This window comes from Panthera leo, chromosome A3 (assembly GCF_018350215.1).
Source record: "Panthera leo isolate Ple1 chromosome A3, P.leo_Ple1_pat1.1, whole genome shotgun sequence".
Taxonomy (NCBI): Eukaryota; Metazoa; Chordata; class Mammalia; order Carnivora; family Felidae; genus Panthera; species Panthera leo.
The window spans coordinates 112,274,188-112,301,576 of NC_056681.1; positions in this window are offsets into that span (position 1 = coordinate 112,274,188).

The window sequence follows — 27,389 nt, forward strand, 5'->3', positions numbered from 1 at the left end:
GTGCTTCAGGCTGAGGTCATAGTGACTATTCCTGCTGTAGACTTCCCAGCACTCACTCTCTCCACTCTTGCCACAATCATGTAAACTCGAATTCCTTTGATTGATATTTTCTTCCCCATAATACCTAAAGTGGCTCTGTTTTCCTCACTAAATCCAGATAGATACAAAATTATTTGCCTTTCCTTTTATCTGTGTACCTTTTCCCCTCAAATTCTCTCTGATTTCCAAAAGCACAGTCCATCTGTGATGACACTGGCGGAAGCATGACTCACAAACTTTTATGGCATTTGGATATGGCTACCTTTTGTTTTGAAAATATAGGGCAAGATATGGAGAGGTACTTCTCCGAGACCTGAACAGTATTATGCCATGAGAACGAATGTTCATAGTTTTTCAGACTGCACTGTGCCCATGCTGAGTCCTGAATCCCAAGCAACAGAAATTATCACATGTTCTTAAATGAATATAGTCTCTGTGTGTTTGTGTGACACACAGGGACCTCGAAAGTTCAGGGCCTCCAGTGGTGGGTCTGTCTTGTCCCAATCTAAAGGCAGTTCTAAGAGTGAGGGTCATCAGTCCAGGAAGACTGCAAAGGAACATATATAGATGTTATGTCTTCTAGTCTATATGTTGCCATCATTTTAAAAGCTGCCACGGTGAGAAACTGGAATGTATTGCTTACACATTTATGTAAAGCCACTGAAATACATGGAGTGATTCATTCATGTTGTTGCATAAATAAAAGCAACTGACATGAAATTAGTCACAAGAGCACTAAGTCACACTTTCCCTTTATTACTTACATCAGAGGCCCAAAGGTATATATACCCTCAGGGTGATTCACTGGTGGTAAAAAAGCCCACCAACTATTTTAGGCCTTTTAGAATTATACATCAAAAATGCTTATAATAAATATGCTTAAAGTAGCCAGTGGAGAAACCAACCAAGCTACATAAATGCTGCAGTGCATTTGTGGGACATTTCCTACTGAATCTGTGTTATCTAAGCCCATACAGAAGACATCAATTTCTGTCCCAGCAGTAAAGAAGATTTCAGGTTCATTTTAATCCTAAGATTAAAGGGATAGAGGAGATGCTGAGAGATCTTCAAGTTCATCAAGATTAGACTTAAATTGTTCCAAGGAGAACAGAATCCAATCTCTTTAGACTCTCTAGGGAAGGGATATTCAACTTCCTCTGCTACTATTCTCACTGTTGGGTATCATTTGAATGCTTCCTTATAACTCTAACATAAATCAATTCTGTTGCTATTTCCTGTCCTTTGTCCCACACCAGATAGGACAGTTTACATCCTCTTTGTCAATGAATGCTTTGAGATTAATCTATATGTATATAAAATGCATATGTGACCCTGAAGCCTAGATTCATTTCTGCAACACCCATCTTATGAGCACCTCCTACGTTACTGTTGCTGTGCTAAGCACTGGGAAAGAAACAAAAGAAGTTCATAACCTAAACTGTGAACCTAAAACCACATTTAACCTTTGTAGCTCTTTATGGTTTATAAAGTGCTTTCATTCTTTTGATAACATTTGAACTTTGTAAAACTCATCTAACATTTTCCAGGATTACTCTCTCAGTAATACAACCCGAGACATAACAAAGAAGTGAGGGATCTTGGCTGTTATCCCATATCTTTCAATTCTTTGTCCAAGGCTCTTTCTATTATGCCTGTTTTATGAATACTCTTCTCAGTGAAATGAAGGCTGAAGCCATCACCCAGCACATCTGAGATGCAAGTCTGGACCCCATTGCTGCAATCAGTCAATCCAGGTATCAATCTTGCCATCCAACTTATTCATCCTACATGTTCAGTATAAGAAGACATACGTATCCAAAGTATAGTGAATGGTATGTTTTCTGAACATTTCATGGGAAATGAAGGAGAGGGTACAGATAATCTACTAGGACTTAGTAGAAATTAGAAGAGACTATTTTTCCCCAGTTTTTTTTTTTTTTTTTTTGTGGCCACTTAGCCAATCAGTGGTCCATTTTTCCTTGCTCTCCTTTAGTTTCTTCTGTTTTGTTGCAGCAGTATCTATACTGCCCACAAGTGATCCTCACTACTCCATGAAACAATCCTGGCAGGTATACTCAAATACCCATTTTGACCGGGGTGCTGTAATTAGAGATCATTTGGTTGTGAGTAACAAAAAATAGTCTTAAACTTCCTTAAACAAAAATCATAATTATGACCACTTCATTCCCACCACATACCAAAACAGGAAGTGGAAAAGCCGGTCACAAGGTTACTTTACAATTTCTCCAAGCACTGACTCAGTGGATGCCACATTACTATCACCCTCTGCAGAATAGTTTTCTCTGCTTCTCCCAGCAGAATTAAGATGCTTCATGAAAGCCAGACAGCAACTTTAACTTTAAGCACCTACCAGAAACTGCCAACAGTTCTCACATCCTGTGAGAAAAAAATCTGGTTGACTCAGCATATGCCAGCCAAGTCAGATGCCCAATAAACCATGGCCCTAATTATATAACCCATTTCTACCTGGCAGAAGTGATGCAGTTGTATCAAGATACAATTGTCTCAAAAAAGGGGCCTTGGAATCTGACTTCAGCTCAGGTCATGATCTCACAGTTTATGAGGTCAAGTCCCACACTGGGTGAGCTCAAGCCCTGCTTTGGGTAAAACACAAGCCCTGGATGAGCCTTGCTTCTCTCTCAATCCCTCTCTCTCTCTGCCCCTCATTCACTTGCACCCTTTCTCTCCCCCACCCCGCAAAAAAATAAACAAAAATAAACTTGGATACAACTGACAAATGGGCAAAACATATACATAAGCCAAACATTTAAAGCCTATACTTCTGGGGCACCTGGGTGGCTCAGTCAGTTAAATGTCCAACTCTGGCTCAGGTCATGATCTCATGGTTCATGAGTTCGAGTCTCGCATCGGGCTCTGTGTTCACAGCTCAGAGCCTGGAGCCTGCTTTGGATTCTATGTCTCCCTCTCTGTCTCTAGGTCTCTCTGCCCTTCCTCCACTCATGCTCTCTCTCTCTCTCTCTCTCTCTCTCTCTCTCTCTCTCTCTTTCTCAAAAATAAATATTTAAAAAAATCTAAAGCCTATACTTCTGAATTTGAGAGATCAATATCTATTCAATCAGTTAGCTCTTCAGTCAACAAATAGAAGTTTTTGCTCTGCAGAAGGCTCCATGGTGAAGAAATAAAGACTCAAACATGTATCCTGCACAAAGACAATCTGTCTAGTAAAGAGTACAGACAAATAAGATAGAATGCCGTGTTTCTCTAACGAGACCATCTCAGTGTGCCAGTGATTCCATGGAAGTTCTTTATGACAATTTTAAAATACTGCCTTTGTATTTTGTTAGGAGTCTAAAAATATAATCTATTCTGGATTACCTAGATAAATACCTAGTAAACCATGTTTTGCCACAGACTTTCATTGGTTAAGTCTGATTGGTGTCTATTTATTTACGACGTAAATAAATAAAAATAAAATTAAAATAAAATAAAATGATCACCTTAAGTAACCACTTTAACTTTGAACTATTTAATCAAACATTTCTTACATTGGGATCCAGATATATTTTGGGGGCCTTGAGGTTCCTCAAGTTTAAGAAGCACTGATATAAGGAGAAAGTTAGTAAAGTGTTGCCAGTTAGTGAACCTCTTGTATGAATTATATATTTTTAGAAAGATTTTATAAAATTTCATACTTAACCTTAAAGTAATCACTTGAAGTTGGTTATTATCCTTATTGTGTAGGTAAGGAAACTAAAGTCTGTAAAAGCTAAGCAGTTTTTCCAAAGGTCACAGAGATGGCCAAGTAGGAGCCATAATGATAATCCAAGTATACCTCGTACTATCTCATCTATATCTTTTCTTCTACATCATGTTGGCTAAGGAGAGGGAACATTCATATACTATACTCCATACTTTTATATGGTATCTAGGTACTGAGAAGGTAATTCTGGCAAAATCAGAAAAGCTAAAAACCATAGGGGCATCTAGAGAACAAAGATTATTTGAATCTGGCAAATGTAGTGGGCATGAAAGTAGGGTTGCCAGATTTAGCAAATAAAAATATAGGACACTCAGTCTCAGTTACACTTAAATTTCAGATAAACAATGAGTCATTTTTATAGTATGAATGTTTTCCATATACATATATATGTGTGTGTGTGTGTGTGTGTGTGTATATATATATATATATATATAGGATACATTCATACCAAAAAATGACTCATTGCTTATCTGAAATTCAAATTAACTGGATATCCTATATACTAATCTGGCAATCCTCCATGAAAGGAGGTAGGTGGGTGTAAGCAGGAGTGGTAGAGATAAATGGAGCTGAAGACTGTCAAATGGCTAAGATTAGACTTTATTCTCCAGACAAAGGGGAATCAATTGGAATATCTGAGGGAAACAGCAACATGATCAGATTTGTGTTTCAGGAAGATTAATCTGTCTGGAAAAGGTAAAACAAATTAGAAACATGAAGTGTTAGAGGTAGCAGTTCAGAGGAGAGGAATGAAAACCTGAATTATGAGAGTGGCAGTAGGATAGAGGTGCTGAGGTAGATCTGAGTGACGTAACAGAGGTAGCATCATCACATTAGGTAAGCCCAAAGTGGCCAGCGAAATGTGCCTATCTGGATTTGTAGAACTAACAAACTCCTTTGGAAAAAAAAAATAGGTACCATTGTCAATATTTCTATTTTAAAACACGTGCTTGAAATGCCTCTTGGATTGTTTCCCCCACATTTGGGTGTCATTTTCCCCAGAAGCTATGTAAACAGCTCAGACTCAATCCTGAGTTCCTACACTAAATTCATGAAGTAGTTTTTCATCATGACAGTGAACCCAGAGCACACACTCAAGAGGCATATGATGGATTGAGGACAGCTTTGAGCTGCCAGTGGGAATGAAAAACAGAAGACTGAAGACTGCAGCACACCAGAGAGAAACTTTACCTTTTAGTTGTTTTTTATCAAGCATGAAGTTTGTCTTTCGCCCCAGGACTGCAGTGTTTTCCACACGGGCATAGTGGTTTATGGTCACAGTGTGGGTACCCTCCAGAGGTTACTTAAGTCATCCATCAGAGCCAGTCTTCAGTTGTCACATGGCCATCAAACAGACACCACACATACTGAAAAAGAACAGAATGTGGAGGCAGTCTTAGAATCTTTTAAAATTCTTTTTTTTTCTCATTTATTCAGATAATATTTATCACTATGCTCTAGAGCAGCGTCATCAAACTAAAGCCCACAAGCCAAATGTGACCTCTAGGCTGTTTTTATAAATAAAGTTTTATTGGAACACAGCCAAGTCCATTTGTTTAGCTGCTTTTAAGCCCCAATGACAGAAATCTCATGTCTTGCAAAGTCAGGAAACTTTCCCAAATAGACAGTAAACATTTGAGGCTTTCTGGGACCATTCAGTTGGTGTCAGAACTACTCTAGTCTGCATAAAAGAGTAAAAGCAACCATAGACAATGTGTAAATAAATGGTCATGGCTGTATTCCAATATAATTTTATTTACAAAAGCAGGAGGTCAACCTGCAGCCATAATTTGTTATTCCCTAGTCTATACCATAGAGTGTCTCTGGTTTATGCCTCTAGAAAATGCAGTAATAATTTCCCTCAAGAACTAACCAATGCTGGCTCAGTATTTTCTTTCTCTCTACTAGTATAGACACAGAAGTTTGACAAAACATATTTTATTTGTTTTGGTTTCTCCATTTGATGACTTATCTCTCTCAGAAATACAATGTCAACATATCACAATTAAATCTCAAATTCATTTTATTCTCATTCAAATATTTGTTTAATTAGTATGTGTTGCCAAGAAAAGAAAACATTTTCATACACTTCTCAAACTCATTTGACTGGAGACATTTTATGATGTTTTGTTTTATTTTGTTTTGTTTCAACATATACTTGGGTAAATTGGGTTATTTGAGTTTGGATGTAGAGTCTACCACATGATGACCTATTGCTGGCAGTTGGAAAGGAAAATAAATGACCATTTAGTAGGCACACTCTGAATGCACCCATTGCTACATCTTGAGTGATATCCATTTTATGTGGAATAATAAGTTATTAGTAATAATCCAATCACAGAAACCACAGTGGTAATTTGATCAGGGAAACTTGAATATCAGGAATTATTAACGAGTATGCAGGGAATGAGTATTTTACTAGTAAAACATAAGAGAATACTAAAGAATACAGTAAAAGTAGACACAGGAGCAGCCACTACCAATGGGGCTAAAGGAGAGTACCCAAGGAAGAAACCACCTCACAACGGGGCTCCACCAGGGCTGAGATTCAGATTTCCTTGGAGGGTATGGCTGTGGCCCACCGGATGACTGGTTTGTTGAGTGCCTGCAGGCTGGGACTGGCAAGCAAAAAACCAACCACCCACTGAGGTGCCAAGATTTTCATGGAAGGCACCCACTGGGGTACCCACAGGACTTGCTAGGAAGCTCCCCAGTGAGATACCTGCAGATTCACTCAGGAACCACCCACTAGGATCCTGGAGAAACTACCTAGGAAGCCACGAGCTGGCCACTATGCCCTAGGAGCAAGAGAAAAGGCAAGGTGCTGAAACTGGAAGAGATGTCCCTCCAGCGCCCTCTACTGACAAGGCCTAGCATTGTGCAAGGTGATGAATGTATTATAGAGTTCAGCTCATGTATCACAAAGCAAGGCAAGGAAGGATGGATTCTAAGCTAAAAGTTAATAATTGATGATTGACATGAAAAACAATTGCAATTCACAAATATCGCCTGCAAAATCATTAATTAATCAATATACTATATTCTAGTAAAAATCCATTCATGTACCTTAATATCTCCCATATGCCAGGAACTACCCCTAAGCTCTGAATGTACACTCTCCTCTGGACTTAGTGTAGATGTCTGTTATCCACTGTGTGTTTGGCCCTAAAATTAATATGTTGAACCCTCTAACCTCCATGCTGTAGTGTGACACAAAAGCACGTCATTATTTCCAGGGTTTGTCCCATGATTTCTAAATTTGTATCTTTGCTAGTGCTTTTTTCTTCAACCCTTCAAAATAAAAGATTTGATGAAATGCTACCTATTATTTAAGGTCTGGTTCAAAGTCACAGCCTTCACTGTCTGCCTTAAATTTTCCATCTGAAATTTTTATCTCTATTCTAGGGCCCATGGTACCATGTGCCAGGTTCTGTTATAGGTGCTCGGTATATAGTTGATTAAGACAAAACCCTCCATATAGCGATTCACTGGAAGTGGATGAAACAGACAATAATGAATGAAATAGGAGAAAAACTCAGACAGTATTACCCCGGAAGCCAGTGAGAAAGTGCAAAATAGAAGGAATGATCATCAATGCCAAATGCTACTGAGAAATTTGATAATAGAAAAACTGAAGAGACCACTGAGCCTGGAAAAATGGAAGTATCCTTTATAAGAGTTATTTTGGCAGAATAGTGAAAACAAAAGCCCAATTGGAGTGGATCAAAGAGACAATGAGAGATGAGGAAGAGACAGTCAGTGGGTAGAGACAGCTTTTGTTTTGCTATAAGAGGGAGCAAATGGGATGACTGCTTGATCTAAGGTGAATGCTTTCCTATATTTTTAAGGGGAAAGACTTTATAGCATGATTTTATATTTACAGAAGATATCTACAAGAGAAAAACTAGTAAGATGCAAAGAGAAGTCTTTAAAGAAGTAATATATCTAATAGGCAACTACAGAAACTATAGGTTAGAATGGTGCTAGTTTAATCATGAAACAAGAAGAAAAAGAGAGGAGATAAGGATGCAAGCATAGAAAGAGATTTGGGGAGGGAAAAGAAGTCTATTCTGATAGATTCTAGTTTTTCAGGGAAGTAAGGAATAAAATTTGGGGGAGGATTGTTAGAGTTTGGAAGACAAGGAGGTATAAACGGGTCATCTCAGAAAATAAGGTGAATTTGCTCGGCTGGCCATGAGGCGTTGCTGATGTATTTGAGAATTTAACATTGATTAGGCAGCGTGGTTGTGTCTTTTTCTCCAACTACACTCTGATGCTTGAGTGCAGAGGTGAGGTATCTGGAGAGTTGTGTTTAATCAATATAGAGATATTGTAAAGTAAGTATGACAGGAAAAGGGAAGGGAAAGGAGTTGAAGATATATTTAAGGGAATATTTAGTGTAATGGAGCATGTGTTCTGATCTAGATGATCAGGGAAGAGAGTATATGAGGAAAGGAATGAGTAATGTAAAAGCTACTCAGTAATAGAACTCCCAGCGGGGTCAAAGAATGGATTAAAACAGGGCACTGGAATGGTACGGTTATTCCTTACAACAAGGTGTAAAATATAATGATGGAATTGGGTAGCTGGAGTGGGATGGTGAAAAAGATTCTTGAGACTGGGGGTTAAAGAAATTTTATCCTATCTAATGGCATTAAATACTGCCCAGTCCTAGAGAGACAGGTATACATGTATATTTTCCAAAATTTAAGTTTATAGCACCTTAATGTATCAGTAATTTTTCTCACATCACTCAGGGGTCAAAAAATTAAAAATTAAAGGTAAATAAATTATCTAACTGTTCTGTTTATTAAGTAGTTAGGTCCAAATAACTTAATAAATGTTTAAGTCTTTTTTTAATTTAAAAAACATTTTTTTAATGTTTATTTATTTTTTGAGAGACAGATGGAGTGTGAGCAGGGGAGGAGCGGAGAGAGAGGGAGACACAGAATCTAAAGCAGGCTCCAGGCTGCACAGACCCCGACGTGGGGCTCGAACTCATGAACCATGAGATCGTGACGTGAGCTGAAGTCAGTTGCTTAACTGACTGAGCCACCCAGGAGCCCCAATAAATATTTAAGTCTTAACAACTTAGTATTTGTTTGAAAAAATACCCATAAATTAAAAGAGAAAATAATATTTGGGCTAACTGAATAGATACATAAATTATCCCAATGAAGAGAGTGTAATGTCTTGGGAAAAAGTGATCTCTTGACTAACTTGGAAATGTGATAATGCACTGCTGGCATCCACTCTCCCTTAGTACTGTGGCCACAGCCTGGGAACCCAGGTTTCCAGTCCAAGGATTGATCCCATTTGGTGTGTCCACATCTGGCATGGAGAGCCGGTTGTTGTTGTTAATTTTCTGCTTGGGATAAGTATCAAGAAGAAAGGGTTCAAGAAGAAAAGCAATGTAAATAGGTTCACACAGGAAGATTTTTACTAGTTCTGGTTTCCTTTTCCTATTGGTAATAATAATAGCAATAAAATCAACTATTTGCTGACTCACTGTAGTCTTTACTTTCCCTTACACTCTCCCCATCCAATTGATTGCCCAGACCCACATGGATTTAGTCTGTTATTACTGCCTCCTAATTGAGCTCTCCTTTTGCAATCTCATCTAACATTTTAGAACTTCTTGGCTTTCTGCTTAAAGATTCCTATAAAACTGTCTGATTTCCTTTTTGCACAGGTGATTCTGTCTGAGTTCTTCCTTTCTTCTGGAATGTTCCCAGCCCTATTCCTACCTGTCAAAATTGTTTCATTTCTTAGAAGCCAATTTCAAATACAGCCTTTCCCATGAAGATTTTCTTGTTGCTTCATTAAATAAATATATTCATTCCCTATTCCGATCTCCTCCTCCTCCTCCTACATTTCATACTTCCCTAATATCAATAACCATGCCCAGCAGTATTATATTCCTTTGTCTACTATACTGAGAAAACAACCAGCTGATAAGCAATTCATAGACTGTGACCATATTTTAGGGAATGAGTCTAGTACAGAGATGATATATTAGACCTGAAGGTGGGGGATGATGCCTAGATGCTCTCCTTGGTAAAGGTCATCTTCAGGCCTTAATTTCTGATTCAGTGAACTGCCTCACATACAAAATGACTAACATAGTGTTTAGCTCATAATAGGTGCCAAATAAATATCAGTTGTTGGTTTTTTTTAATAACATCTTCAGAATCCTCCTGGCCCCTCACACACAGAATGCACAGCATTTTTCATTCAACAGAAACCCATGGGGGAGGGGAAGAAAAAAAAAAAAAAAAAAGAGGTTAGAGTGGGAGAGAGCCAAAGCATAAGAGACTGTCAAAAACTGAGAACAAACTGAGGGTTGATGGGGGGTGGGAGGGAGGGGAGGGTGGGTGATGGGTATTGAGGAGGGCACCTTTTGGGATGAGCACTGGGTGTTGTATGGAAACCAATTTGACAATAAACTTCATATATTGAGGAAAAAAAAAAAGTTGCCATACTAGGAACTCAGTATAATCAACTGAATGATCCCATTTGAATCTCTAGTATGGCAAAATCTTTAAAGGATTAAATTTCCAAATCTCAGTGTCTCCCATAAGGGAGACATAATGAACCTAGTGTGTCCCGACTTGAGGAGGGAATAGTGAGAGAGACAGAGTATGTGTAAAAGAGAGAGAGGAAGAGAAAGGGGCATGTTGGGGAGAGGGATTCCTTTTCTAAACCGTAAATTCTAAAATCAGACCATTATTTTGATTTTGTATTTCTGTTTCTTAGTCTGTTCAGTATTTTTTCTTAATCTGTTCAGATTTTAGGTGGAACCATATTTGTTCTTTTTTTGTTTTGGTTTGCTTTATACTAACCTTTATTAGTTTTCTCTTAGTTTTATTTGTCCTCTCATTTTGCATTATTTCCAAATCCAATGTAATTACTACTGTCAAATAGAAATTCTACTTATGCTTTCATTTAAAAAATCAGAAGTTACTTAAACACCACAAATTGACCTAATTAAACAAGAAATGAAATTATAACAATTGTGCATAAGTTGAATCTGTGTTAATTGAATGAATGAATAAATATTGGGTTAAGTGTTCTCTAATTTAATCCTTGAGGAATAAATCCATTCCTAAATATCTGGGCAAAGTGAATAATTTTTACATTGATATATCTTTTTCTTTCTAATGCAGGTTTTCACACATCAGATTTGTTTCATGCGGGATAAATCTTTTATCTCATTCCTTCCTACTTGAAATTCATTTCCATAATGACAAAATATATGCGCTGGCTTCTGAAAAAATAAAAACCATGTTTAATGAAACAAATAAAGGAGATAAATCATGAGCTGCATGAATAAATTCAGTCTACAGTTTAGAAAGGGCAGCCAAATCAAGTGCCCATCTCATATCCATTTGGAAAAGCCTTCTCTGAACACAGAAAAGAAATATAACTCTATTAAAACCTCAGACACAGGCTGCTAACCAGTTGAATACAATTTTATAGATTTTTTTATACTTGAATATGGAGAGGCTTTTGACTGTCATTTCTTCTACAAGATTTGTATAAATGAGGGATGACCGGTTGCATTGTGATATACAAATGCATTGTTCAATCTACTACTTTAGCAGTTTTGCTATGATGATGTAAAACTTACCATGACATTTCCCTTGACATAAATGCAGATCTATAAACCAGAGATTACATCTTCAAGATCACAGAGGGTTGGAGCTAACGGGATCAGAGAGACGGCTTAGTGTAATCTTTCCTTTTGTATTTTAGGATATCAAGACCCAGAGAAGTAATGACACAACCAAGATCATCCATGGTTGTTGATGTCTACACCACAGTAACTTTAGGACTCTGTCTCTTCCTTTGTCCCACAGCTGAAAACAGAAAAGGAAAATTCTAGTGCTTTCAAAATCCAACATTGAAGCTATTTTTTCCCATAATGTTACTTGAGCTACTTTGGGGTAGTTTTTGCTTGTTTGTTGTTACATAAAGGATCTTATTTTCTCAAACAAACAAACAAAAACTAAGGTGTTGTCTCAGGAACGTTTTCAAAAATAAGTGGGAAAATATATGTTGAGCATTAATATATACTGAACAGATTGCAAAGACACTGAGGAAAATCTAAAAAGAAATCATAATTTTAATAACTCGTTTTATGGAGCTTAAAATTAAAAGAAACAACTAAAATGATTATCATCTCGTAAGTGGAATAACCAGGCATTTGGGTACCCTGCAACCACAGGCTCCAAGCATCATCCTGACCAAACCTCCTAAAAGAGTCCTCTCGGATGGAGATGGAAACCAATGCTTCCCATGATTTACCAATTCACACTTTGTTCTTCAGTGAACTAAGCAACAGGAGTGTTGTCACTGTGATTTGCAGCAAAATATGTTCTCAAGATGAATACAGATACCTAGGTCAAGAATTTAATACTTACAGATTGCTTCCCTCTTGAGATCCACTCAGATTAGAAGGAATGAGGTCCTCATGTCAAGGTTTTATTTCCTTGTAACCGGCAGCCCCCACATGCTTCCCTGACTGCCATGGTACTCACCTGTCAGCCCCACTCTACACTTGTCAGCCCCTCCCTGACAGGTATACAGGAGCAAGCAAAACCCAGGGATGACTCATGCAGCCTCTCCCTGGAGTCAGTGGTAAGTAGTTCTTTGTTGATTCTGCTCACTGGCCTGTTATTTCCCTTCTGTTCAGATCCCTAGCTCCTGTTACCTCAACCACTCTTATCCTTGATTCTCATTCTTTTTTAGCACAAGCATTTATACCTCTAGAGTTTTACTAAAACTGTTCCCCTTAATTAAGAGAACTCACGTAGCTCTTTCTCCTCCATATAAGTTCAGTGTTTTAACAGGTCCAGTTAGACAGTCCCATCTCTTCAAGAAAACCCATCTCTTGATTTCTTAAAAATAAGAAAGTCCTTATTATTTGGCTCTAGCATATACTCTCTTACATTGATTCCTCCTGAAGGCAAAAGCTTTTTCCCTTGCCTCTATTGTTGTTGTTGTGTTTTGAACATTTACAGTAAGTGTTGGGTAGTAATTATGAGGCTCTTCCTCACTTCCTTTGTCCTTTTCATCATTTCCCTACCAGAGCTTCACTATTGTCTTACAAATGTAGAGCCAACTCTTCCCTACTTGTTTAGGCCCTGAGCTATTCTAAAAATTCCAGCCTTCATTCTTCTAGAGAATGGTGTTAACTCACAAAATGGCCCTTCCAGCAGAAGTTTGAGAATCACTGATCCGCTATCAGCTGGCTTCTGGCTCTTCTCACTGCGTCCTAGACCCAGCTTTGTCTGGTATTTTAGTACAGTTACCACTTGTCCTTCTGCTCGCCCGTATTCCAAAGGTTTCCTGCTTTCTTTGTTACTCTGTATTTATGACTTTTTAAAGAATCACTTTGTGGGGAACCTGGCTGGCTCAGTTGCTAGACTATCAAGTCCCACGTTGGGAGTGAAGCCAACTTAAATAAATAAATAATCACTTTGTTATTGTATTACTAGTATTTGGGTGGAAAGCATTTCAGTCTGCTAGTTTACTCATCTGTTGCGATACTGTGACAAACAAAAACCTTGGCAGGTCAGCATACTCTGAGGGACATGAGTACTGGAGGCAGCAAGGTCGGGCAGAAGGATGAAAACCTTTGGAGGCAGAGAAACCAGGATCAAATCCTAGCTTTGCCATTACCAGCCAGCTAATTTGGGCCAAGTTAAAGTATCCAAGCTTCAGCTTTCTCATCTGTAAAACAGACATAGTATGCATTTTTCAGATTCCTTAGAAAACTGGGTGAAACAATATCTGTAAATTTCCTGGAGCTTTTGAACTTGAGTTCTGACTCACAAATGTTAATTTCATTTTATTTTCTTGAAAGCACATCTAAAGCTATGGTACTCAAAAGGTTTGTGGACAAGCAGCATCTGTATCACCCAGGAGCTTATTTTAAATATAAAATTTCAGATCCCACCCTAGACCTGTTGAATTAGAATCTACATTTTATCAAGATCCCTAGGACATTTGTATGCATATTTTTACGCATATGAAAGTCTAAGAAGCCCTGTTCTAGAGGCATTCTTATGAACTGGCAGCTGTTGGGATGAGACAGAATTGAAGGCAATAGGGAGGTCTATTAACACAGCTCCGGAACATTCTGGGGAAGATTCAAAAGTTCTGGTGACAAAATTGTGGGTAGTACCCTTATCATTTAAAAGCATAATCTTCTTCCAGGTTTTACTCTGTCCCATTAATAAGTTCAATTGCAGATCATAGAGCCTACTAAGTCTTGTGACAGACATATTGACTAGATGCAGTCCCAGTGCTCCACCGCCATGCAATTCATAGGGATGGCTCCATGGCAGGTGGGTAACATCCAACCAGTATTGTGTCTCAAAAAAGCCTTTCCTTTGGCACCTGCAAAACGAATTGTTAGATCTACAGCAGCCCATGAGTGTAATTCTTTGTGCCTGAGCCCAACATACACATAGGCAGAGGATTCCTAGGTCTATTGACCCTGTTTGGAAGATGACCTAGCCCTTGTGCTACAGTCAGAATTTATCCCTAAAGCTGTACTTTCAATTTCCAGGGTCTTGTAATGATGCATTCTCACAGGCTCAAGTATTTTGAGAGCTGCTAGAAATATCAAATGTGGATCAGTCAAGAAATAGTGTTGGAGGAAGCAACCACACACTGTACATAAAAGAAAATCCCACAACTCGCCTTCTAAGAAATCTATGAAATTTTAGTGCTCAAGGCTGCTGATTCCATTTAAGAATGTTGGCATACAATGCTGTATAGTGGTTTCAGGTGTGCAACACAGTGATTGAAGAGTTCAATACATTAAGCTACACTCACAATGGTAAGTATAATTACCACTTGTCACTGTACATTATTACTACAATGTTATTGACTATATTCCCATGCTGTACTTTTCATCCCTGTGACTTATTTATTCTATACCTGGAAGTTTGCACCTGCTATTCCCCTTAACTTATTTTTCTATTACTCCCAACACCCACTCCCTCCCACCAACCACCAAAGTTCTCTGTATTTATGATTCTGTTTCTGTTTTTTGTTTGTTCATTTTTTTAGATTCCACATATAAGTGAAATCATATGGTTTGTCTTTCTGTGTCTTTCTTATTTGTCTTTCTCTGTCTGACTTATTTCACTTAGCGTAATACTCAGTAGGCCCATCTGTGTCATCCCACATGGCAAGATCTCATTCTTTTTATAGCTGAGTAATATTTCATTGTGCATATACACCACCTCTTCTTTATCTGTTCATCTACTGATGGACAGCTTCCATATCCTGGCTATTGTAAATAATGCTGCAATAAAGATAGGGGTGGATATATCTTTTCAAAGTAGTGTTTTCACTTTCTTTGGGTAAATAGTAGTGGAATTACTGGATCAGAGGGTGATCCTATTTTTAATTTTTTGAGGAATCTCTATACTGTTTTCCACAGTGGCTGTACCAATTTACATTCCCAGCAGTGCACAAGGGTTTCTTTTTTTCCACATTCTCACCAATACTTATTATTTCTTGTCTTTTTTATATTAGCCACTTAAACAAGAAGGAGATGATATCTCATTATGGTTTTGATTTGCATTTCACTGATAATTATTGATGCTGATCATTTTTTTTATGTGTCTTTTGACCATCTGTACATCTTCTTTGGAAAAAAAAAATGCCTAAAGACTCCACCAAAAACTATTAGTACTATTAATGAATTCAGTAAAGTTACAAGATACAAAATTAATACATAAAAATCTGTTGTGTTTCTAGACACTAATAATGTAGCAGAAAGAGAAATTAAGTAAGCAATCCCACTTACAGCTGAGACAAAGGGAATAAAATACCTACGAATTAATTTAACCAAAGAGGTGAAAGACCTGTGCTCTGAAAACTATAAAGCATTAATAAAAGAAATTGAAGATGACACAAACAAATGAAAAGACATATCATGCTCATTAATTGGAAGAACTAATATCATCAAAATGTCCATACTACCCAAAGAAATCCAAAGATTCAAATAATCCCTAACAAAATACCAATATTATTTTTTCAAAGAACTAAAATAAATAATCCTCACATTTGTATGGAACCACAAAAGACCCTAAATAACCAAAGCAATCTTGAGAAAGAGGAAAAATTGGAGGTATCACAATCCCAGATTTCAAGATACCCTACAATGCTATAATAAACAAAACCGTATTGTATTGGCAGAAAAAAATAGACATACAAATCAATGCATCAGGATAGAAAGCCCAGAATAAACCTACACTTATATGGTCAATTAATCTATGACAAAAGAGACAAAAACATACAGTGGAAAAAAGACAGTCTCTTCAAATGGTCTCAGGAGAACTAGACAGGTATATGCAAAAGAATGAAACTGGACCACAGTCTTAAACCAAACACAAAATACTTAAAATGGGTTAAAGACCTAAATGTGAGACCTGAAGCCACAGAACCTATTTTAAAAAAACATAGGCAGTAATCTCTTGGACGTGGGCCTTAGCAAAAGCTTTTCTAGGTATGTCTCCTCAGGCAAGGGGGAAAAAGCAAAAGTAAACTACTGAGATCACATCAAAATAAAAATATTTTGCATAGGAAATAACCAACAAAACAATAAGGCAATCTACTGAAAGAAATTCTTTCTTAAGCACAGCCTTAGGTAGAAAGAAAAAAATTAGGAAAGTAATTATCAGCTCTTCAACCAAATAGATCTTAATAATTTCAAAACTACTTTCAGTTAATGCCTACCTTTAAATCACTGTATCCAGGAACTCAAATGTTAATTGGAGACTGAAGGAACCAACATTTTGTGACAATGCTCCACCAGGACATCTAGAAAAGCCTTTATCCTTAACATCTTGTTTGGCTAGCCACTCATCTAGTAGATCCTTCCAGATCTCATCAGTAAGTGCAAATGTTATCTCTTTGCATGAAAGAAATACTCAGTCAGTTAAGTTGACAAGTATATCCATGGAGATATTTCACTGTCAAGAAAAGCAGCTAGATGTGAGAAATTTTCATTATGTACACATTTCCATTAAAAAAAATTTACATGATCAGAACCATCTCTCCAAAAGAAAGTCATTACTATCAACCTGGAATAGACTATTGCTGTTGCTGTCATTTTAATGGAGTTGTTCTTTTCTTTTTTTTTTTTTTCAATGAAATTTGCTAGCAGAAGTTTTAGTTGATGGAATTTTGCCAAAGTATTTGTTAACAGGATTTTACTTCTTAGATGTGTTGGGAAGCTTTGAAAAAGTTTTTATTTCTTTCTTTTTTTTCCCCCCAACTAGAACTCTCCAGAGAATGTCTGGAGGCATAAGTATTAAATAGTGCCTATTCTAAAATATATTATATATTAAATTTGAAATTCCCAGGACTCCATTGGGTATTAGCACATGCAAATGTATGAGCATGACACCACATGAATACATACATGGTTAAAGATTTCATGACTAAAAAACAATACCAGTTTAAATAAAATTGAACATATTCTTTTTTTCTTAGGAAATGGATAAAGAAGACCAGAAACATTGAAGTTTATTGAGTTTGATGATGATGATAATAAGACAGTATAATTTATAGATTAAATTTCCAATCCTGATCTGTCTCTTCATGCCATACCATGCTTCATTAACTGACTGCCTCAACTACAACAGGGTAGAACATCCAGCTCTTTTTACTGAGAGAACAAATCTATTTGCCTTGATGTAGAAATTGAATTTGATTCAAAGAAGGAGAGTGTAGTTCACTGCAACACATTCACCTGAATGTGCTAGTTTCTAGCTGCATTATCCTGACTCTCGGAACTTTACATCTCTCAATTCAAAAATGTAGAAAATACCTAACTCTCTCACAGGGTTACTATGCTCACAGTAATAGCATTTGTAACTAACAGACATTCAATAAATGTTCATTGCCTTCCCTTGCCTTCCCTCCGCAACCTCAAGCCATGAATAGAAAATGCCTACTGGCCTAGAGACTTCCTAGGCTTCACTCAATCATTTACCTAATCAATGGCAATCGTTATCATCTACTGGCAGAAAGTCATATACGACATGTGTCATGTATCATATATTGACTTGGCTCATAGGCTCAGGATCTGTGGCTGTTTATGTGATAACAAACTTTGAAACTGCAGATAAGACAATATGAAGACCTGGGATGCTTTAGGAAAAAGTTCTGTACCAAAAATTAGATCTGTGTCCTAGTCTTGTTTTCATCCCCAAGTGACTTGGTGACTTTTGGTATTGCTTTATCTTTTGAGACCACTCCCTCACCTGAAACACATGATAGTAAATCTGTCTTTGTTAATCTATCATTTTATAAGGATCCAATGAAGTATGTAAAGATAGAAATCTATACAACTACATGGCAGTGGTCATAGTAGAACCACAGACATCTTTCTACTCTGAGCAATTCTGTTTTTATCAACCAACACGTAAAGAGAAGATGTTCTAAGTGGATTACTCATGACCCTGAGGTTTTCCTCATGCTGAGAATCAATATTTCCAAAGGGGTGGATGGGGGACGGGATAGACAAATGTTCTCTGGGTGAGACCAAAGGGGAAGTCAAAAATTAAGAGTTAGACGGTTGGGAAAATGAATAAAGTTTTACACCATAAGATGGCCGACAGGACTAAAACAAGCTCTGGTCTCTAGCTTGGAGACCCCCTCTTCCCGGTTCTTTTTGCCCTGTTTGCCATGCGTGCGAAAACCCGCTACAGATATGGAAGCTGACAACTATAAATTACCCTTACCCCTTCATTTGGGGCTCAGATCTTTGGAGAAATGGTCTCCTCTGAGCCAGCCAGTGTTAAATAAATCTCCAATCCACCAAGATCTCCCAGTGCCACTTGGTTTTTCCACCAGTGTTCCAGCCTGGTTCCATAACACTAACAATATTTTGGAACAAATATCCAACTTACCACTCAGCAATCTCAGGTTGGACCTAGCTGCTAATAATTTGCTCTGTGATCCTGAGCTACTCTGCATGGAAGGGATTAATCAGAATAGGTTCCATGCAGCCCAAACATTCTGTTTCATTTAAACAACCAATAGAAAAAAAAAAAAAAAATCAGCATAACTTGCAGTAGAAAGAGACTGTATTATGTCTTCATGCTGACCCTTTCTTAACCTTAATTTCTGGATCCACTTTGCAATGATGGCAAAATTGCAAACACTTTCACTTAGTAATTCTTGCAGCACCTAGAACAGTATCTAACACACATTAGGCCCTCGGTATGTGTGGGTTAAATGCATGAATGCAAGGAAACTATAATCAGAAAGGCTCAACAATTATATTAACTCCACCCAAATGCTATAAAATCTAAGACTAGAAACTTATAAATTGGAAGTTACAAGAATTAACCAGCATTCTAAGATATGCCATTACTTATGAATGTATTTCTTTGGGACAACCTATAGCTAGAACGTAATTCCAACTAAATGGATTTGATTCAAATCTAAATTAATTTGTCCCTTCAAATCCAAGCTGCATAGTGGAGATTTCACATATGATAGGTAATTAGGTAAATTTCTGGTCAGTATTTCATCATTGGCTAATTATTAAAGGCAGACCACAGCTCTAATTTAAGTGTTCTATTTATTTCTGAAACTCTGCTATGGTTGACTTTGAAGTGCTATTGCAAGGGAGAGAGAAAGGAATAGCTATGCGTCAATGGAAAGTTCAGATCCTGGCTCTTCATCTACAGTGATTTAACCCATCCTTGTTCTTAGTTTTCAAGTGTAGAATGGTGCCAATTAAATTTTCTCCTATAGGGGTGCCTGAGTGGCTCAGTCAGTTAAATGTCTGACTTAGGCTCAGGTCACAATCTCGTGGTCTGTGAGTTCCAGCCACATGTCAGGCTGTGCTGACAGCTCAGGGTCTGGAGCCTGCTTTGGATTCGGTGTCTCCCTCTCTCTCTGCCCCTCTCCTGCTCTCTCTCTCTCTCTCTCAAAAATAAATAAACATTAAAAAAAATTAAATTTTCTCCTATATACCTACTTCATAGATCTTAACGGGTACCATCGTTTTTAACATAGAAAAATAGTAAAAGGATATACCTAGTCCAAAAATAGGAAAAATAAGGGATAAGAACAGAAGCAGAACAGCAGAAAAGAAAAGATGATCCTTTGGGCCTGTATTGGATATTCTATTTGCATCATCTTTGCTTCTTCTAAGGGATTCCAGAAGCTAGAACAATGAACACCAAAAAAGAGGGCAGGGGGGAGTAGGATTGGGGAAGAACCATAGAGTGGCATTTGGCAAAGGGAAAAGAGAAGTGAAACACCATCTGTGGAATGCCCAATAATCAGTGTTGTTGGTGATAAGATATTCCAACTGCTTTTGACCATTTGTACATGCATAGCTCTATTTATAAGCTTTAATAGTTAATTCACTCAGAAAATACCTAGGGATATAGTTGCTGTGATTGAAATACCATACTTGAAAGAATTACACATATCTTTAAGAAATGAACAATGTATTTCTAGAGGAAGTAGGTAGGAAAGAAGATAAAATTGTTGAAAGGGATGTGTAGCAAATGGACAGCCTTTGAGCCAGACTCAAAGTCTGCTGAGTGACTGGGGAAAAGATAAAGAGGAGGGAGGTTGTATTAAAAAATAAATAAATGGGGACCATGAAGGCATTGTTACGTGTTGCAGAATTCCATCTTTGCCAGAGACAGCAGTTATGTATGCACATAAGTTAGCCCTCCCCTAAAAAGGGCTAGCATGGGGCATATATTAAGCCAGTAAGTACAGTGTGGAGCTGATGGGAGTGGAGGAGAGAGGCAGCAACATTCTACCTACACATATGCACTGAAAGGTAAGGATTCTAATCACCGAGGAAAGAGTAAAATGGGAGGAGTAAAGGAACCAGCCTACATTTTGTTTTTAAGTTTTATTTATTTATTTATTTTGAGAGAGAGTAAGCACAAGTGGGAGAGGGGCAGAAAAAGAGAATCCCAAGCAGGCTCCACACCATTAGCACAGAGCCCGAAGCAGAACTCGAACTCACCAACTGCAAGAGCACAACCTGAGCTGAAATCAAGAGTCAGAAGCTTAATGGACTGAGCCATCCAGGTGCCCTGGAACCAGGCTACATTTAATTTCTACCTAGAATAAGAATAATTATTAATTTTACTCAAACATTGGCTATAGAAAAAAATCTATAATTTAATATAGATAAATGCTTAATATACATAGATTTGAATGTCAATGTTATGGGACCTTTGAAGATAAAAATATTGACAGAACATCTTACTTAGACTAACCCTGCAACCTTAGAGCTTACACCCTTTCTCCTTGAAGAACATAATTTAAAAATTTGAGAACAATGAGAATCAATCAGACATTTGCAGAAGTTAAAAGTTGAAGTGAATCCCCCTCTGGTTATTTTTCCCCTGCTAAATTTAATACAATTCTCAACTGTACCGTTAAGGATTCCCAATTTTAGAAATCACATCTTGGCTATACCCAGCTGCTTATGCAGAAAAAACTCTGGCACCTCTTGGTGAGCTGTCAGATCTGGTGATTCACTAAATTTTAAAAATAATAATAAATAGATAAACAAACAAATAAAAATGAAACTCCAACTCATTTGTATCCGAAAGAGCTAAGTTCTCCAGAACAGTGCAGAGAGAACTCGTTTTAATAAACTGCAAGAAAATTTTCAGACAAATGATGGCTACTAGGACAAAAATGAAAATGAATCCACAACTTCATAAGAATCCAAAGAACTCATTTCCCTTCTAAAAGAACTACGTCTGAGGCACCTGGGTGGCTCAGTGGGTTAAGCACCCGACTTAGGTTCAAGTCATGATCTCACAGTTCGGGAGTTCAAGCCCCGAGCCAGGATCTGTGCTGACAGTTCACAGTCTGGAGGCTGCTTCGAATTCTGTGTCTCCCTCTCTGTCTGACCCTCCCCCGTTCACTCTGTCTCCTCTCTCTCTCTCTCTCTCTCTCTCTCTCTCTCTCTCTCAAAAATAAATAAACATTTAAAAAATTTAAAAAAAAGAATTATGTCTTTCTGGCAGCACCTCTACTATAGTAAAGATGTATAAAAAGATGTAATTATATTTAGCAATTTGGGAAGGTTAAAACTAAACCTTTCGTTCTGACTCACATCTGTATACTAAGCGCCTAGCAGAGCACCTAACAAGAAGTTTACCCAACTAAGCCTTCAGGGCACGTGGCAGCACAGCAGGCTGAGCTAAAAGTGGATTTCCAAAGGACAGCCCCATAATGGAATTCCTGGTGGGACGATCAAAGAGGTGGAACCATCAGCCAAGCATGACTGCACATAACAAATCCATCAAGACCTATGATATCCCTGGCAAGACAAATAGCAAGGAGCACAGAGACTTAAGTGGTATTTGAGGAAATTTACTATCCCCCAGCCTCCAGCAGGGTTGAGAAACAACGCCATTCAAATTCCCATCTATTCCAACAATACAATCAAAATACTCTTTTCCCTTAGCCCGTTGGATTTACTGCCTAATTTTTATTTATTTTTAACTGCATCTATGTGTAGCTATAAAAATAAAAATATATTTGTATATATTTTTACATATCTCTGTTACCACATAAGCAGAATCGGCCTGACAGATTTTTATGAAATTTGGAGGGAATGTGTTGAGCAACACGATTCTAAATATAGGCTACGTGGCGTACCTGAAATTTGATTTGGGGTCCTCAGGGGGGGCAGGCAGGCAGTCATTTACCAGAGCAGCTGAAACAGAAGTGAAATAAGAGGCCCATAAGACTGCCAAAGGGAGTAATGAGCCATAAGTATGAAGATGCATTAATATGCCAAGGACAAAGAAAACAATCAGTAGTTTTAAACACGAGTCCCAAATTGATCGTCATGAAGGCAGGTGTGGTCTGCAATCCAGCCACTTCTCACTTGGGTAACTCTAAGCAGAACAATTCAGGTTAAATAGCATCAGTGACTTAGTTAATTATGATTAACACATTTTTCATCAGCAGCACTGGGGAGGCATTTCTGGCAAGACTCATTAACGTGGGGCGAATCCTGCCCCAACTCTGAGTCAAGTAAGGAAATGCCAGCCAGTCACCTCACACTGGTGAGAGGGGCTTCCACGGGATACTCAGGGCGCTGTCTCCCTGCTACAGAGCCTTGGGCCTGGTGTCTTACTCCCTCCTGCAAATGTAATGGTCCAGAAGCAAGCTGACCAACCACTAAGGATAGGTCAAAGGAACGGTGGCTGAGCTGGGTTCAGCCAGAACTCCTAGAGTTTGTTGGCACAAAAGATACTGAAGCGTTTCCCACGGGCCAGTTGTGTGCCAGGCAGGAGAGATTGAGCCTGAATGTTGTTGAGTCCTGTCCAAGAGGAAAACAGACTTGAGAAGAAAGAAACTAGGCCATACCTGGTTTCTAAGTGGCTGTGGAAAGACTTAAGTTACCAGCCAGGATGAAGACATATTTGCTCTTACCAAAGGGGCTACAGTTAGAGATCCCCAGGAATCTGAGAGAAGAAGGAGGGAATTTCCTTCAAAGAATACTTGGGCATCTCATGAGGGGAAGAATCAATTTGAAACACCTGCCAGGTCCAGGTGACAAAGCCAGCTTTTGATAGTGCCAATGATGTAGCACTTACTGAAGCAGTCATGGACCACTTAGATTCTCATCCAGAGGCAAGAGAAGAACTAGCTCTGACAAATATTTCTGGACAGGGACAGGAGAATAAATATCTTGTTGCTTAACGATTATGCCCCAAGAAGCATGTTGGTGCAGGATACCAGAAATACTAGACACACACACCGGCAACAAGGGAACGGCACACTCACGGAGACACAGTAAGTATGATCAAATAAGGCGACTTCAAAGAAGAAAAGATGTGCTTGGTGTCAGAGAGTTGTATTACTCAGGGACTTAGCAGAGCTCCCAAACTTCTAGCAAATCATGTGCTTGCCCTATCAAGGTTCTATGATTCTCAAAACTGGCTACATATTAAAAGTACCTGAGGGGTGCCTGGGTGGCTCAGTCGGTTAAGCGTCTGACTATCTCAGGTCAGGCCTTGATCTTAAGGTCATGAGTTCAAGCCCCACACTGGGCCCTCCAGGCTAGGCATGAAGCCTACTTAAGGAGAAAAAAATAAAATTTACCTGAGCCCTTTAAAAACGATATCACAGGCTGGGGTAACAGTTGAATCAGAATCTCTAGAGGTTGGTGTCAGGCAGAAATGGTGTTTTTTTTTGTTTGATTTGTTTTGTTTTGTTTTGAAGTTCCCGAAGTAATTCTAATGTGCAGCTGGGAATGGAGTCTATACTGGCTCAGGTACAACACAGCTAATCAATTTCTTAATATGAAAGAATTTATAGGTTTTCTAAGCTGCCCCCCACCACCCCTCTACCCACCCCACTGAGAAATTTTGAAAAAATGTCAGCTGGCTGTGGAGGTTTCAGTATTCTATGACAGGTGAGAGTGGAATTACACATAGCTGTGAATAAAACGCCAGGGCCGAGAAAACAGAAAATAGACTGAAAGAGAAGCTAATGGCTGTATGAGAACAGTGGTTCTCAACACTGAATACACAGTGCTTTCACTGGGCACCTAAATCATAGCTATGTCGGGGCCTCAGCCCCCACAGATTATGAGTTCATTGATTTGGTGGGCTCAGGCACCATGTGGTTTTTAAACACTCCCTAACTGACTCTAATGTATGGCTAGAATTGAGGATCGCTGCCCTGAAAAGCAAATGAGGGTAGTGTCGCCCGACACCGGGGCTATGCACTGAAGCAGATTCTTGTATGAACGGTGGTTCCTTCAAGAGAACAAACACAGACACTGGTCTATGTAAATGTTGTTCAGGGGACTTCATGCTCAAGTCTGGGCCCCATATCTCCATCATTTGCTCACAGGGTGTCGAGGCTGTCCACAGAAGCACGCTGTTCAGTTAGTTAGGTACATGTATGGAAAAGAAAGAGACAAGGAGACCTGAAGAGGTTTTCTTTGCCTGTTTCTAGTACACAGAAGTTCTTTGATAAAAGATAAGTCATTATAATATTCTCCCTTTGTTGTGGTAGATTCTAGTTCAGAGGTATTCACTCCTCTCCAAAACTTCATGGCCTGAAAACACTTTCCCTCGTCTTGCCTTAGGCTTCGCCACGTGACTTACTTTGGCCAATGTTAGCAGGCAAGATATGGGCCTGACAAGCACTTGAGGAATGGGGGTTGCTCCGCTAGAGACATGAGAAGTTCACATCTTGATCATCTTGCTCATGCAAGGAAAGTGAGCGACATATAGACTGAAGCTGCCTCAGTCTACCCACAGACCTGTAATGGGATACTCCCAACTCCTGGGATCTGAAGCAGAACTGCCTAGTAAAGACCTGCCGAGGTCAGGTGAGCCTGGCCATCTGCATTTGGACAAGCTAGATAAATGCTTGCTTTGCATGTGGCTATGACTTTTTGGTTGTTTGCTATCTAGCCATATTGTGGCCAAAGCTAATTGACATACTTGCTTTCCACATCTTTCTTAACTTAGAATGTGCTTCCATATTTAACATGGTTTTCCAAATTAGCTCAAAATCTACTCTTAACTTTAAGCTTTGTGATACGTGGAAGGTGATTTTATTATCACCTTTCCTTACTGTCCCTTCAAACAAACATGGTATTAGGTTTTATCTTTTGAGGATGCTTCATGAAACACTTCCAGCAACAAAAAGGATTGTTAAGTCTAGCCCAGGATTGTAAGGTCGAGGCCTTACCTACTAATTACTGCTGTTCATCACAGGGCTATTTATAATCATTTTAATTTAGAAGCAATCGATGTGACTAATGTTAGCAGAATAGTTAAGTAACATTTGTAATTTTCGTAGAATAGATTTTTATCCCACATTTTAAAAATATGCTTAATGAAATGTAAGTATGAAACAGTATCTATATAAACAAAGCAAGACCTAAAGTTGCCTATAAGGTATGGCTTCAATGACATACAATACAATACAATACAGTACAATACAATACAATGACATAATCTATATATAATATATATAGTCTAAATATATATATTATATATGTAAATATATAATATAAATATATATAATATATATGTAAATATATAATATAAATACTATATATATATAATATATATATACAGTCTGAAATAAAATATACCAAAATTTTAATGCAAGTTGTCCCTGAACAAGGGCATTAACTAAGATTATTTCCATTTTTTAAATGTTTATTTATTTTTGAGAGAGAGAGAGAAACAGAGAATGAGCAGGGGAGGGGCAGAGAGGGAGAGGAAGACACAGAATCCAAAGCAGGCGCCAGGCTCTGAGCTGTCAGCACAGAGCCATATGCGGGGCTAGAACCCATAAACTGTGAGATCATGACCTGAGCCGAAGTTAGAAGCTTAACCAACTGAGCCACCCAAGCATCCCCATTATTTCCATTTTTTAAAGCTTCCCTGTACTTTCTAAGTTTTCTTCGATGAGCAAATTTTACTCTTACATTCAGGAAAAAAAACTCTAAAAGGGGTAAGAAAGAAAACATTCCTTGAGGGACTTGGAATTCTGGACAATGCATAATTCAAGGTGGGGGGAAAAAGCTGGCAAAGGTCCTACTTTTTTAAAACTCCTCAATCAGAAAAATGAGAAGAGACTGGCCTCCTCATGTTGGTGAAAGTCTTCTACTTCTAAGGAAATGTCATTTCTTCTTGGGGCTTCCTATCTGCCTTGCCTCCACTTGAAATAGATTTCCATTTTAATCTCTCAAATCCTGCAAGTTCTTCTGCACAATGAGTTGCGTCCTCCTTAGAATCAGTTGCAGTTCCATGTTAACAAATAAGGTTTTTGGTTTATTTTTGTTTGGTTTCATTTCACTTTTCCAATCCCACTAATCTTCATGAAGCCAAAATTTTAAAGGTAGCCAATATATAATGAAGTTAAAGTCTCAATACATAAATAAATTTTACATTAAGCTTTGGATTTCAAAGACCACTATTTCCTTCTACTGTAATATCCGTGTTTTTGAATGATTGCTGCCAATTATATTTTACATAACTGAAACCATTCCTTATGGCCAATTTTATGTCTTGCTTTGTTAATATGGATACTGCCCTTTATTTCAACTTCACATGCATGCATGCATGCATAATAAGCATGTTATTAAGCCAGTGGATGAGGAGTTCCTGAAATGTAGACACTCTATCACATTCACCTTTGTCATCCTCCCCACATAGCAAGGCCAGCGGCACATTGTAGGTGGGGTTGACATTAACAGCACTCATTAACTCTAGTTTTGTTCTAGATCTAAGACCTAAAACAGATCTAACTGCAAGGTCCCACCAAGTGACTAGTTCTGGCCAGTAAACTATGCTGGGACATGATGCTTGTCATTTTAGAGCTGCAGGAGTGAAACGTCCATGAACTATTCTCTAAATTCTCTTCCCTGGCACAAGGGAGTCCTGTGTTGAATGGCAGAGCCGCTGTAAGAGGGAAGTGATCAGGACCCCGGGGTCACACTTGGAAGCTGGGTATTCAGGAGGACTGCAGAGCCTACAGCAGACTGTGCTTGAACAAGGAACAAATGTTAACACGGTATCAGCCACTGAGATATCAGGAT